The sequence below is a fragment of the Gracilinanus agilis genome, chromosome 2 (genome assembly GCF_016433145.1).
Source record: "Gracilinanus agilis isolate LMUSP501 chromosome 2, AgileGrace, whole genome shotgun sequence".
Lineage (NCBI taxonomy): Eukaryota > Metazoa > Chordata > Mammalia > Didelphimorphia > Didelphidae > Gracilinanus > Gracilinanus agilis.
Genome location: NC_058131.1, coordinates 171,022,968 through 171,038,837, shown reverse-complemented (window position 1 = coordinate 171,038,837; position 15,870 = coordinate 171,022,968).

The following is a 15,870-nucleotide window of genomic DNA, read 5'->3' as shown; positions in this document are numbered from 1 at the left end:
GAAGAAGAAGAAGAAGAAGAAGAAGAAGAAGAAGAAGAAGAAGATAGATTACATGAACCCTTGAGGTCTGTTCAGAGCTAGGATCTTTTCTTTCAAGATCTTTCCTAGGTGGAAAAGCTACCTACATCTCCCACTGCTCACATGATGGAACTATCTGGACATCCTAATGACACCATAAACTCAGCATGTCCAAAACTGAGCTTGCTTTCTTTTCTCTGAGCTCATTCCTCTATCTGACATCACTGTTTTGGTCCATTGCATGATCATTCACCCAGATCTCTGTGTCTAAAAGCTTTATGCTGTTGTTAACTTTTCCTTCAAGTGCAATTGTTTTTGCTTAAGTTGTTTCAGTTGTGGCCAAATGTGGTCCCCATTTGTGCTTTTCTTGGCAATGATAGTAGAGAGGTTTGCTATTTCCTTCTCTAGCTCATTTTATAAATGAAAAAACGAAAGCAAACAGGGTTAAGTGACTTGTCTAGGGTCATACAACTAGTAAGTGTTTGAGGCTGCATTTGAACTCAGGAAGGTAAGTCTTGATTTCAGGCCCTACACTCTACCCATTATGCCACCTAGCCACCCCACTGTGCAGTTACCAAGTCCTATTACATCTAATTCTGACATATCTCTTATATCTGTCCTCTCTTCCTCATTCTCTTTGCCACCACTTAGTAGAGGCCTTCATCAACAATGGCCTGGATTTTACCTAAACACTTTGCTCAGTATAAAAATTAATTATTAAATGGTTGGTAATCATTTAAAAATAAGAAAAATCATCATCTAATATACAACTACATTAACTGAACCAACTTGTATTGTTATATAAATCTCTAGCACAATATGAAAATGGTGTGAGATCACTTGAAAAGGATGAAAGTCATTCTTAGGAATCACTTGGAGCTTGCTAAAAGCACACCAGACCAAAATGAAATGACTTTCATTTCCAATAGGTTTCCTGATAAAATTAGGGGAATGTGGCACAGTCTGCAAAACAGCAAAGATTTGAACAATGCATCACTTGATAAGATAAAGAAATATGTGGTAAAGGATGGCAATTAGATGGTTTCATAACAGATTAAACAGCTGTACTCAGAGTGTTGATTAATAGCTCAGTATCAAGTGAGGAATTGGTCTCAAATGCCATGCTCCATAGGTTTCTGTCTTTGGGCCTGTTCTAATTCAATATTTTTGGTCAAAGAAACAGATAGTCATATCTATCAAATTTGAAAATAAAAGGAAATCTTCATATACACCAAAATATTTATGACAGCATTTTTTGTCAGTGAAAAATTGGAAACAAAGTTTTTGCCCATCATCAGGGGAATGACTAAACAAATTGTGGCAGGTGAAGATAGAGGGATATTACTGTGCTGTAAGAAATGATTACTATGATAAATACAGAGAAGCACAGAAAAGCCTAATTGGATTGATATAGAATGAAATAAACAGAGCCAATAAAACAACAGACCTGACTACAATAATGTACATGGAAATAATCACCACAGAATGATTTTAAATGAATGTTGCTAAATTACCAAAAAGAAGAATGACTTCAAAGAAGAGCTACGAGAAGAAACCTCCACCCTAACCCTTTGCAAAGGTGAGAGGACCATGGGTAGTGATACATTTCAATATATTTTCAGATTCTTTTCATATACTGATCAATTTTGCTGATTTTCACTCTTTTTCTTTTTTTTCCTTTAAAAATATTATTTACTTTATGGGATGACTCTGTGGGAGGGAGAGAAATACTGAAGGAAATTCAGGTGGTATTAAAATATATGTAATGTCTATATTTAGACTACGAAACTGCAAAACTTTTGATCTTGAAATACTGCTGCTAGACCCATAGCCCCAAAGAGATCAAAGAAAAAAGGAAAAGGACTCATATGCACAAATATATTGATAGCAGCTCTTTTTATAGTAGCAAAGAATTAGAAACTGAGGAGATGTGGGCAGCTAGGTGGCTCAGAGGATTGAGAGCTAGAGTGGGAGATGGGAAGTCCTCAGTTCAAACCTTACCTCAAACCCTTCCTACCTTAGTGGCTCTGGGAAAGTCACTTAAGCCCCATTGCCTAGCCCTCAACACTCTTCTGCCTTGGAACCAATATGCAGTACTGATTCCAAGATGGAAGGTATAGGTTTTAAAAACGAAGAAAAAGAAACTGAGGAAATGTCCATCAATGGGGAATAGCTAAACAAGTTGTGGTATATGATTTTGGTGTAATATAATACTATTGTGCTGTAAGAAATGATCAAAGGGAGGGCATCAGAAAAACCTGGGAAAATTTAAATGCAAAGGGAATTGAGCAGAAGTAAGAGAACATTGTACAAAGTAACAGTAATATTATAAGGATGATAAACTAACTGTGAAAGACTTAGCTACTCAATGATCCACAATTCCAAGGGACTCATGATAAAAAATGCTGTCCATCTCCAGAGAGAGAACCAATGAATTCTGAGTACAAATTGAAGCATATTTTTTCGCTTTTTTTTTCACAACATAGTTAATGTAGAAATAACCATGACTTCCTCTGTATAATGGGTATCGTATTTCTCAATGGGTGAGAGAAAGGGTGGAGGAGGGAGAACATTTGGAACTGAAAAAATAAAATTTTAAATATATAACCAATAAAAAGTTTTGTTTTTCAAAAATGAAAGGAATCTGGAAGGAATCACTAATACCTTATATTACAGAATCAAGATCTCAAAACATTTCAGTAAGTTAGAACAATGGGACTGATCCAACAAGGTTAAATTTAATTGAGATCAATGGAAAGTCCTATACAGATATTTTAAATGTACTGGGCTGGGGGGCAGCTGGGTAGCTCAGTGGATTGAGAGTGAGGCCTAGAGACGAGAGGTCCTAGGTTCAAATCCAACCTCAGATACTTCCCAGCTGTGTGACCCTGGGCAAGTCACTTGACTCCCATTGCCCACCCTTACCACTCTTCCACCTAGGAGCCAACACACAGAAGTTAAGGGTTTAAAAATGTAAAAAAATAAAATAAATAAAATAAATAAAATAAAATGTATTGGACTGGTATCAGCTGGGGATGGCATAACTAGGCATGTTGTCCATGTTGAAAAAGTGTAGCTCCTTTAATGACCTGAGAATACATTCTGAGCCAGCACTGTGATGTGACTGCAAATAAAATTAAACAAAAAACATTAGTGTAATTTTGGAAGGCATTCATAGAAATATGCCATTCAGAATGAGAGATAATGGGCTTGTAGTGTGCCCTAGACAGACCACATCTATGATTAAATGTTCAATTTTGGGTGCCACATGGTAAGAGCTAGAACACATCTAGGGAAGAGTAATCAGGTTAAGCAAAAGTGATCAAAGCTTTTTCATGTAAGGATCTGACTAAGGAACTGGAAATGTTTGACTTAAAGATGAGACAAGAAAGGAGGATAGGATACTTTTCTTCGGATATCTAGAGGGTTATCAAGTGGAAAAGTGATTAACTTTTGCTAGGTAGAACTAGGACAAATGAATGGAAGCTATTGTGGCTCTGAATATAAGGAAGAATTCCCTGACAAGTAGTTATAGAAAAATGGAATGTTTTGCTTCTAAAGGTAATGAGATTCCTGTCACTAGAGGTATTTAAGCAGAGGCTAGATGACCACTTGTTGGGAGTCATAGTAGAAGAAATTGCTGCTCCAGGATAAATTAAATAGAAGGCTGCTCAGATCAAAGAATCATGATTTCAATCAACATGCTCCATGAGTGGCCCTCATAGACTACAATATTACCTTCTCTCAGGAATCTCAACTTTCTCCCATCACCCAGGCTTATAGTGCCACCCTGTGGCTTGGACTTCTCTCTAAAGAGAAACATACTTAGGGTTCAGGAACTCTCAATGGGAAAGAGCATATGCATCTATGAAGTATTTTTGCTCCTTGGCTTGAGTTGGAGAGCTGGGGGAGCCTGTTCCTATTCAGAGGCTTTCCTAACACTGCCCCCAGGACCCAGGTCCATGCTTAGCTCTGCTGCTTTCTCAGGAACTCTCCAGTAAGGGGGCCCAAAGGGTCAGACTGTGTCCCAGACCTTTTTTATGGACCAAACTGAAGGGGTGGCTCTGATCTCCAAAAAAAAACAAGTCATTCAATGCCTTCTTCCCAAAGTCCTAAACAAAGGCTTGACACCCATTAATCTATCCAGCTGATTAGGAATTTCCCTGACCAACTCCTTAATAGATTCTTTTTCTCTTATGCTCTTCATAGCTCTGCAATCTGGTTTCTGACTCATCATTCAACTGAAACATCTCTCCAAAGTTACCAATGATCTCTTAACTGCCAATCTGAGCATCTTTTCTAGTCCTTGTCCTTGACTTCTGTCCATACTTTGACCCTTTTGATTGTCCTCTTCTCCTTGATACTCTTCTCTCTAGGTTTTCATGATGTTTTCTCCTCTATGACCTCTCTTTTTGCTGGATTTTTCATCTGCACCATAAGCAATCAGTGGATGTTCCCCAAGGCTTTGTCCTGGGTTCTTTTGTGCTCTGCTTAGTGATCTCATCTGTTCTCATGTATTCAGTTATTATCTCTTTGTAGATTATTTTTAGATCTATTTATCCAGCCTTAATCTCTGTCTGGGCAGCAAAGTGATAGTAGAGTGCTAGACCTGAAGTCTCATCTTCCTGAGTTCAAATTCAGTCTCAGACACTTAGTAGCTATGCAACCCTAGACAAGTCACTTAACCCTGTTTACCTCAGTTTCCTCATCTGTAAAATGAGCTGGAGAAGGAAATGGCAGACTATTTTAGCATCCTTGCCAAGAAAATACCAAATGGGGTCATGAGGAATTACACATGGTTGAACAATAACAAAATCTTTCTTCCAGCCTCCAGTCTAAAATCTCTGGTTACCTTTCGGACATTTAAAATTAGATACTCCAGAGAGACCTGAAATTCAACAAGTCCAAAACTGAACTCGTGATCTTTCCCACCAAAGCCTCCTTTCTTCCTAATTTCATCTCTAGTATCATCATCCTCTCAGTTATCCAGGCTTGCAACTTGTCACTCTTGATTCCTCATTCACCCATCTCCCATAGCCAATTGATCCCCAGTATCACTTTTACAACATCTCTCATATATATACCCTTCTCTCTTCCGACAACACTACCCTACAATCTCCTTGTATCATCCTCCACTCCTCAATCTCATCCCCTCATTCAATTTTGACCACCTCTAATCCAATATCAAGGCCTTTTGATTTTACCTTCAAAACATCTCCCATATATTCCCCCTTCTCTCCAATTCACTGCCACCATGTTGGTCCAGGCCCTCAGCATCTCATGCCTAAACAATGAAATATCCTTCGGGTTTATTTTTCTGCCTCAAATCTCTTAACTCTTCAGGCCCTCTTCCAGTCCTTCAAAGTAATCTTCCTAAAGAACAGGTCTGAACATATAATCCCCTTCCCCGACTCATTCAATAAATTCTAGTGGCTCCCTGCTACCTCAAGGATCAAAAATAAAATCCTCCATTCAGCTTTTTTAAAAAGACATACCTTCCATTTTAAAATCAATACTGCATATTGATTGCAAGGCTGACAAGAGGTAAAGGCTAAACAATGGGGGTCAAGTGACTTGCCCAGGATCACACATTTAGGAAGAGTCTAGGGTTACATTTGAACCTGGAACTTCTCATCTTCATGCCTGGCTTTCAATCCACTGAGATATCTCACTCTATTCTACATAACCAGTGAGCCACTCAGTAATGCTGGCTTTCTTCCTTTCTTTAAATAAAACACTCTATCTCCTGGTTCCGTACATGTTTATTGTCTGTCCCCCAGGCTGGGAATTCTGTCCTGTCTTATCTTTATCTCCATCTCCTGGCTTCCCTGGCTTCTCAGCTATAACCTTTTGTAAAAAGTCTTTCCTGATGCTAGTGCTTCCCTTCTAAGGTTATCTTCAATTTATCTTTTCTGTTTGAGCAAAGTTGTGTTCATATTGTCTCCCCTATTCAACTGTAAGTATATTAAAAGAAAAAAACTGGGTTATTTTGATTGAAGTTTTTATAGGGAAAGTTGTCTTTCTTTGATTCCCAGGGCTTAGCACAGTGCCTGGCACATAGTAGGTATTTAATACATTTTTCTTGACTTGAGATCTTAGCTCAGTCAAAGGTAAGGAACTTAGAACTGGTTGTCTTGTTAATAGTAGAGGAACTCTGACCTCTTCTAACCACAGCTAACTCTACATAGCAGGGTGACTGGATTCAGCAGTCAGTCCTGGCAAGGAGAAGCCTGCCTCAATCCATGCCAGTCCCCATGTCCTCTCACCCTTAAGTTGGCAATAGCTCTATTAATTCATTCCCTCTTACTCCCCCAGTCCAAAGTCCCTGTTCCTTTAGGCAACAGAAAGGTGAGAAATGGGGATATGGAATGAGAAGGAGTTGAAATCAGAACAATGGCATGTTCGAGCTACAAGGAACTTCTCTTAGAGATGAAATGGAGATCCAGCAGATTTTTTTTTTTAACATTTGTCTCCTTTCTAAAAGTTAAACACAGAATAAAAAACTCTAGTCAGTTGATGGTTCTGATTACAGAATACCAGAATCTTCAAGCTGGAAGGGACTTTAGAAACCAGCTAATCCAACCTCTATATCAAACCAGAATCCTCTCTGCAAACATGCAGAAGAAATGAGTCATCCAGACTATATTCCAGGGGGAACCCACTTTCTCAGTTGCTCTAATTATGAACTTTTTCCTTATCTCAGCCAAACTTGGCCCCTATACAACTGCAAATCAGTTCCATTTAATAAATGATTATTGGGGGCAGCTGGGTGGCTCAGTGAATTGAGAGCCAGGCCTAGAAATGGGAGGTCCTAGGTTCAAATCTGGTCTCAGACACTTCCTAGCTATGTGACTCTGGGCAAGTCACTTGACCCCCACTGCCTAGCCCTTACCACTCTTCTGCCTTGGAGCCAATATATAGTATTGACTCCAAAACGGAAGGTAAGGGTTTAAGGCGGAAAAAAGATTATTAAGGGCCTGCTGTGTGTCAGGCACTGTTCTAGGTGCATCATTCTTCCTGCTCAGTGCCACTTTCAACATGAAGCCTTTCCTGATCTCCCAACTACTAGTGCTTTCCTTCCCCAACTACCTTGTATTTTATTACATTCTATTTATTCTATATGCACTTTTCTAAGTCCTTCTAGTCTCCCTGTTAAGATATAAGCTTCTTTTGAGTAGCTTTTTCATTCTTCCTATTGTTATCCTCAAGTCTACCACAGTGCCTGGTACAGAGTAGGCACGAATGCTTATTGATTGATTTAAACTCCTGTCTTCCAATAGTTTACATTCTCAATATATTCTAACTCCCATCCATGGCTCATAGATCTGCCCTCTTGTATAGAGGAATGATTTGTGATTTGGGCAGTGAGAACTCGATGGGGAAATAGCATCCACCAACACAATCATATCACATCTATCACTTCATAGGTAGGTCCTGCTTTTGAGCCACAGAAAGGTTAAGTAATTTGCCCAGGGTCACACAGAAGGGCTTAGTTAAATATGTATAAATTAATCTATTTTGATACATTAGTTCTCTGACCCTCGTTGTGACCCCCAACTTTAACTTTGAAGCTATATTTACTCTTTTTTTTTAAACCTTTACTTTCTGTCTTTCTAAGACAGAAGAGCAAGGGGTTAAGTAACTTGCTTAGGATCACATATCTAGGAAATAGATATTTCCTAGAGGCCAAATTTGAACTCAGGTCCTCCCAATTCCAAGTCAAATATACTATCTACTATTCCACCTACCTACCCCAACTCTTTTTTTTTTTTAAACCCTTGTACTTCGGTGTATTGTCTCATAGGTGGAAGAGTGGTAAGGGTAGGCAATGGGGGTCAAGTGACTTGCCCAGGGTCACACAGCTGGGAAGTGGCTGAGGCCAGGTTTGAACCTAGGACCTCCTGTCTCTAGGCCTGACTCTCACTCCACTGAGCTACCCAGCTGCCCCACCCCAACTCTTTTTAAAAAATAATTCTTATGGATATTTTCTGTTTCTTACATCATATTATCCCATGTATCTCTTCACAAGAAGCCATCCCATATGACAAATAGTTATTTTTGCTTTTTAGAGAGGAAAAAAAAATCAGCCTGATTGAACCATAATTTGAGAAAGTCCAAACATATTTGCAATGTGTAACACCTATGGACCTCCCACTTCCACCAAGGGGTGAGTTGGGAGAACTTTCTAATTTCTCTTCATTTGAATTCTGTTTGATCTTTATTATTTGTTACATTTACTTTTGATTTTTTTTTTGGTGTCATTCTTAATTCTGCATCAGTTCATATAGATCTTTCCATGCTTCTCTGTATTCATCACACATTATATCACACACATTATTTCTTTTAGCACTGTAGTATCCATTATATTCATGAACCACAATTTGTTTAGCCATCAGTTGATGGGTATCTACTTTGTTTCCAATTTATATCTATCACAAAGGGTGCTGCTATAAATATTTTAGAATATATTACGTTTACACGCAAGCTATGACCTGCTCCCCATCTCTTTCTTCTCCAGTTCTTTGCACAGTGTTTGGCACATAGTAAGTAGGTGCCTAACAAATGCTTATTGACTTGACTTGATTTCTTTTACTGTGTGTGAGGGCCTAGAAGGCAAGTTCAGCTGTGTAAAATGCTTTTCACACACATAAACCAATGACAATGAAACTTCCAAGAGGACCAAGGGACAGTTGAGAGTTCAGTGAAAGAGAAAAAGTCAAATAGAAGCCAGAGAAAACTTTTGATTTTATAGCTTTTGCCTACCAGAGCATCTTCTCTACCTCACTATAGCTCTTCTCTGTGACAGGGTTTGTGGAGGAGAGGGCAAGGACCTGGGCCAAAGAAATTGGTGAAATGTCTCTGGGAAATGTCTCTCCCCTGGGTTTCTAATAGCATCCCAGGCCCCAAATGACCCTTCTGTGCCTCAGCTGATAGGAGAGGCAAAATGAAGAAATGTTTATCCCTTGGGAAACTTTCTCTCAGAATTTGGGATAACCCATGAAGAGCTATAACTGGCTTGAGTGCCTCCTCTTTGCCCTCATATCATCCTTCACTTATCTGGATCTGAAACCCTCTTTTCCCCTTAAGTCAGAGAAGTTCTAGATAAATCTTATAGCATGAGGACTAGAAGAGACCTTGAATATTATCCAGGCTATAGTTCCCAACCTTTAGGCCTCAGAGTTTTAGAGGGAGGGGAAAGGAAGCTCAGTGTTATTGCAAGGAATCCTTGAATCCATATGCTCAGCAAGCAATTGTAATTTTCATTTTTATTTTGAGCAAAATATCCAGTTCAATTCACTATGATGAATAAACAAACATCTCCTTAGCCTAAATAAATGTCCTGCCTATGTAAATCACTATTTTTCAAATCATATATATCTGCTGCTATGATTGGAAAATGCAAATTCACTTATATTACTAAATTAATTTAATTCAATCCAACACATTAATTAAGCTCCTGCAATATTCTAGGTGGGCATTAAGTGGCACAGTAGATGGAGTACAAGGCCTGGAAGCAGGAAGACATCTTCCTAAATTCAAATTTGACCTCAGACACTTAATAACTGAGTAATCCTGAACAAGTCATTTACCCCTATTTGCCTCAGTTTCCTCATCTGGAAAATGAGCTGGAGAAGGAAATAGCCAACCAATCTGCTATCTTTGCTTAAGAAAATCTGAATATTATTGTAAGCTTGGATTTCAGGCTGTCTGATAATTGATCCATCATTGATACTGATAAGAGCACTCGGAGGAGAAGTGAATGGTTGAAAAAGGCAATCTAGGGTTCAAGCCAGATGGGACCTTTTCTGAACCTGAATTCTAGCAATCCCTGAGTGAAACAGTTATGGCATGAGCCAGTAACAGCTTTGGCCTATGTATGTAGTCGGCCCCTCATTCTGTGGCCTTGAAAGAACCATAAGAACAGTTAAAGATCTCTTTCCCTGCCTTTCTTTTGTGACAAATTCCTACAATCAGCACAGGATGCAAATTGTGAAATGAGAATTTCTATTTTCCAAACAAGCAACATAAACTAGTAGAAGAAAGTTAGAACTGATTAAGTGATAGCACTAGACACTGAGATTTTTTTTTGATGATCTGTAATTGAGATTCCACAGAAATGGGTAGAAATAGTTTTAAGAAGTAAGATCTGAACTTTGAATTTCCTCATCATTCTCCCATTTTGATGATCCTTAAAACTTCAGTCTCTCCCCTCTGCTGAAGCTCTGAACAGCCCCCACCCCACCCCACCCCTCACACACACACACCACCCTGTCTGCCTGGTGCAGCCCAAGGTCTGAGTGTTACTCACTCCCCGGCTCCAGCCAGCCAAGATCAGTGAGAAATAGAAGATTCAGATAGGCTCCCCCTTTCTCCGTGTGCTCATGCTAAACCAGGAAAACAAGTGATGTTATGTACCCAACGCTACATAATGTCCATGCCACCAATGCTTGGGGCTCAGTGTGGGATCAAGTCTAGGTAAAAGATTGGGACAAGGAACCCTTAAAACCCATTTGGACAGGACTCCATTCTTGCCACTCTTACTTCTCTTAAACTTATAGGTATCACACCGTGGATCCACCACTCCAGAGTGAAGAAAGTCTAGTCAACAGATGAGAAGACCGTGAATCCCTGTCCCAGATAGATCAAGCTTCGGAACCGCCCACCAGGCATCGGAACCGCCTACCAGGTGGGCTGAAGTAGATGACAGCAGAAGCTAACAGCTGTCCTCCCCTCTCCCCACCCAGAACTAGAGCCTAGAACTCAGGATAACCATCACTGAACTTTACTTGATCCTCCTGTTCTTTGTTCTTCTTATCCATTGCTTACTTGGTATTTGTGAGACCACCCTGCTTCTAGGCGTGACTCACCCCAATATTAGGCCCCCTTCACGGTTATTTTCATGCTCATTCCCCTTGCTCCCGGCGCTTTCAGGACGTTTTCCCAATTTATTCAAGATTCTGTGTCCAGTACTACGGGAGCCCAACTATTCTCCAAAGTGACATACTAGCCCCGGCCAGATTCCCACTAGATAGCGATGCGCCCTGGGCAGTTTAAGGTGTATCAAAAGAAGGGAATGTAGAGGCAGAATTTCAGAATTTTAAATCTTGCCCTTTTTTCTCTGTATCTCCCTTTTTTCCTTATTCCCCCAAGCCCTAGATTCCCCTTCGGTGATTCACTCCCTCCTTTTCCAGCCCTGTCCTTGGTTCTCACAGACTCCCTTTCCTGCTCTCCCTCCCCTCAGGCTCTTTGTCCTCGCATTTCTAAACAAGAACAGCCAGCTGTCTTTTAGTCTACCTACTGTTCCATAAGTAAAATGTATATGAGACTGACTGTTGCAATTACTTGGTGCTTAGATTTTGGGAGATAACTTCACTAAGCCGGCTTGTTACTTAATAAACTGCTTCTTCCTACCAAAAAAAAAAAATACAAATACAAAAACAACCAAAAAAAATCTCAAATGGGGTCATGAAGAGTCAAAAACTCTAAACAACAAAATGTTTCAGTTACTATGGATCAATTCATTCATCTAGACCTGTGATCTTTATGGGCCTAGTGTAGGAACTCCCTTTACCTATTTTTTTTATTTTCTTTTCCTTCCTTCCTCCCTTCCTTCCTTCCTTCCTTCCTTCCTTCCTACTTTTTTTTTTTTTTTTTGAGAGTAGGTCTCCCTACCTCACCCAGGCTGGACATGTAATCACTCATGGGCCCAATCCCACGATTGATCTACAACAGTGTTTCCCAAACTTTTTTGGCCTACTGCCCCCTTTCCAGAAAAAATATTACCTAGCTCCCCTGGAAATTATTTTTTTTTATTTTAATAGCAATTAATAGGAAAGATAAATGTACCTGTGGCCATCAGCGCTTTCCTGGATCACTGCAGCACCCACCAGGGGGAGGTGGCGCCCACTTTGGGAATCACTGATCTACACAGAAGCTTTGGAACAATTTTGCTTCTCTTTAGGCAGCCTGGTGGCCTCCTCAAACTTCTCTGTGGGGTTCACTAGATTGGTGCCAGATTTAGTTTGGATACCCAATTAGCTACCCCAGTGCAGTTCAGAACTCCTGAATTTAAAAGATGCTCCAACTTCAGCCTCCCAACCATGCCTGGCTTCACCAATGCAAACTACAGCTTATCTTTAACTTAATGCTTTAAAAAGTTGCCTGGGACACCAAGAATTCATGTAATTTTCCAAAAGACAGAACTTGAGCCTACTCTTTTCCTTATTCCAAAGCTAACCCTTTATCTACTACACAATTCCACAAAGACAAAAAAAAAAAAAAAAAAAAAAAAAAAAACAGTTCCTGATCTCAAGGAATTTATATCTATTTAGGGAGATGCATGTACACAAATAAATAAATATAAATGTAACCCAAGTTTCCAACCAAATCTGGGGCATTTTTTAATGAGACTCTCCTAATTGGTATAGAAAATTCTACAATGCATGACTGTGTTAGGGGTGAAGTTGGTTCAAGAACTATGAAGAGAAAAATTTTTTCATTCCTTTTATGAGAAAGGACACACACAGTTCCAGACTCTTTAAGACTGATTACAGGGAGAGAAAGAAAAACTGTTTTTGAAGTGGCAAACATGTATGGGAATCTGGCGCCTCAACATGTCTGGGATTTCCAGCTTCCCTCCCTAGAGATTTGGGAGAATTTCCCCTTGGGTGAAATCAGAGCCTTTCTCTTGGTTCTGCTGAAATGCCTCACTCCCTTCTAGAGAGTTCATTCAATTGTATATTTTCAGATAGAGTCTAAACTGTAGAATTTCTACAATTTCTGTTTATTATCTATAAACAGATTACTATTTACTATTTGAGATGGTCTTTTGTGTAACTAGTATTTGGTGGGAAGTAGTCAAGTCTAAGGGTGCAATTTTGGGGTATCATATAAAGGATAGTGACCCAAGAAGCTAAACAGCTTTGTTGCTTTTGAATCTAAAAACTATGCTTTTAGACCAGCAATATTTAAGGAAACAGATAAATGTACTTCTGGTTTGGTACTCCCTCTCCCAGAGGAGAACAGAGTAGTCTAATGGTCCATCTACCTCCTTTGGAAGGAGTAGGCAAGATTTCAGAAATCTATCCACATCTTCCTATCAGATGTATTTAAACAACTCTAATGGACATGCCTACCCAACAGCATATATCTTACACAAAGTATATGCAAAGTAATTGTTGGCAATGTCAAGAAAAAGAAACTAACAGTCGGAAAGGTGAGAAATTATTCCATGTTGCAGGTGGTACACATTGAAGGAAGTTTCAGATTCTACAACGCAGAGATGATTGGGAAGAATACTGCAGACATGGGAAGGCTGGGGATGGGACATCATGTATAGGGAATAGCAAGTAAAGCAATTCAATTGGAAAAGATGGTATATTATGAAATAAGGTAGATTGGTCATTTGGGGGAGGGTTTTATTTTTTTTTTATTTAATTGATTAATTAAGAGAATTTTTCCATGGTTACGTGATTCATGTTCTTTCCCTCCCCTCCTCCCACCCCCTTCCCGTAGCCAACGAGCAGTTCCACTGGGTTTTGCATGTGTCACTGATCAAGACCTATTTCCAAATTATTGATATTTGCACTAGGGTGATCATTTAGAGCAGGGATCGGCAACCTTTTTGGCTGTAAGAGCCATAAATGCCACATTTTTTAAAATGTAATTTCGTGAGAGCCGTACAGTGCTCCCAGTGCGGCTCCTGTAACAGCGCCTGAAAAAAAAAATTTATTTTATGGCTCCTGCAGAAAGAGCCATATCTGGCCCTCAAAAGAGCCAGATATGGCTTGAGAGCTATACATTGCCGACCCCTGGTTTAGAGTCTACATTGGGGAAGGTTTTAAATGAAAGGCTGACAGCTTTATATTTTGTCCCATAGATAAAGGTTTGAATATCAAGATGTTTAAGGAATTGATTAAAATTTATAAGAAAAAGAACCATTCTTCAATTGATAAAGGGTCTAAGGATATGAAAAGATCATTCTCGAGAGAAGAAACCAAGGCTATCTATAGCAATGTGGAAAAAATACTTCAAATTATTACTAACTAGAGAATTGCAATGTAAAGCAATTCTAAGATTCTACCTCACACCCACCAGAGAGACGATGACAAAAAAACCCAAAATGATAAATGTTGGAGAGTATGTGGGAAAACAGGCACACAAACGTATTGTTGGTCCATCTGTGAATGTGTACAACTAATCTGGAAAATAATTTGGAACTATAGAAAAATAGCATTAAAACACCTGCTCTTTCACCCAGGTATATCTCTACTAGGTCTATACCCAAAATAGATCAAAGAAAGAGAAAAAGGTCCTATATATAAAAATATTTGTATCTGCTCATTTCATGATAGTTGTTTTTATTGTTCAGTTGTGTCTGACTCTTTGGGACTCCATTTGGATTTTTTTTGGCAAAGATACTGGAGTGGTTTGGTATTTCCTTCTCCAACACATTTTATATATGTGAAGATAGGATTAACTCTACTCTGCCAATTTTTAGATTTAATCACCAAAAGTGTAAACACCTCACTTACACTTGAGTGGGGGAGGTCTCTAACCCACATGTTCAAAAGTGGATGATGAATCAGAATTGACTGACTGGCCCCTGGGCAGTCCTAAACAAAGCTTTAGTCTGTAATTGGCATACATAAAATGGAAAGAATGCACAGGAAGTGATGCAAAAGAAGCACCTTTAAAAAGGAGTTAGGACTTCCTGTGAACACTTCTTCAGAATTCCAAGCCAGAGTTGGAGGCTCTCTCTTTCCCCTTGGACAGGATCCTGGAGGAGTTCTGGCTGGGAACTTTGGATTGCTTTCTTAGAACTACCAGGTGGGTAAAGTGAAAAAGACTGATACCTTCCTGGATTTTCTGAAGGGACTAGCCTCAGAAGAGACCTCTCCTCTTAAGAAAGGCTTCATGACAGAAGCCCTTGCTTTATTCATCCCCAGGCCCTAGACTCAAGGCTGAGGCCCCTCTGGCTGAGGATTAATTAGCCTTGCTTGGGTTGAGCCAGAGGCTGGAGCAAAATACTTAGTGTTTTAGGTTAGATACCTTACCCTATCCTCTCTCTGATTTTCTTACTTTCACTCTTTCTATAGTTTATAAATAAATTATAATGAAAAAATAATTTGGAATTAAGTACTTAATTCCTGGTGACCCTACTCTTGTATATTCAGTCCAACCATAATTTTTACCCCCTTTTACACATATAAGGAAACTGAGACAAACAGGGTTAAGTAACTTGTTCAGGGTCACATAGCTAGTAAGTGTTTGAGGTCAGATTTGAACTCAGGAAAATGAGTCTTCCTGACTCCAGACCTGGTACTCCCTCCACTGCACCACCATCTAGCAGCCTTCTCATGTTAGTAAAAAAATCTAAAAACTAAGGAGATACCTGTCAACTAGTATGTTAATATCATTGAACAACTATGGTATTATGCAAAATAAGAAAATAGGCAATGTGGATAGAGTGCCTGATCTGGAGTTAGTAAAACCTGAATTAAAATATGGCCATAGGGGCCACTAGAGGGCTCAGTGGATAGAGTTCAGGCCTAGAGTCAGGGTCCTGGATTAAAATCTGCTGTGTGACCCTGGGCAACTCACTTAACCCCCCATTGCCTAGCCCAGGGGTCTGCAACCTTTTTGGCTGTGAGAGCCATAAACGCGACATTTTTTAAAATGTAATTTCGTGAGAGCCGTACAATATGTTTAACACTGAATACAAGTAAATATGTGCATTTTATGTAAGAACAACACTTTTAAAGTACAATAAGTGTATGAACTATTTTTAATAACGTTATTATGTGCTAACCAATGATGAATAAAGTACATTAATGTGACTTCTGGTGCTGC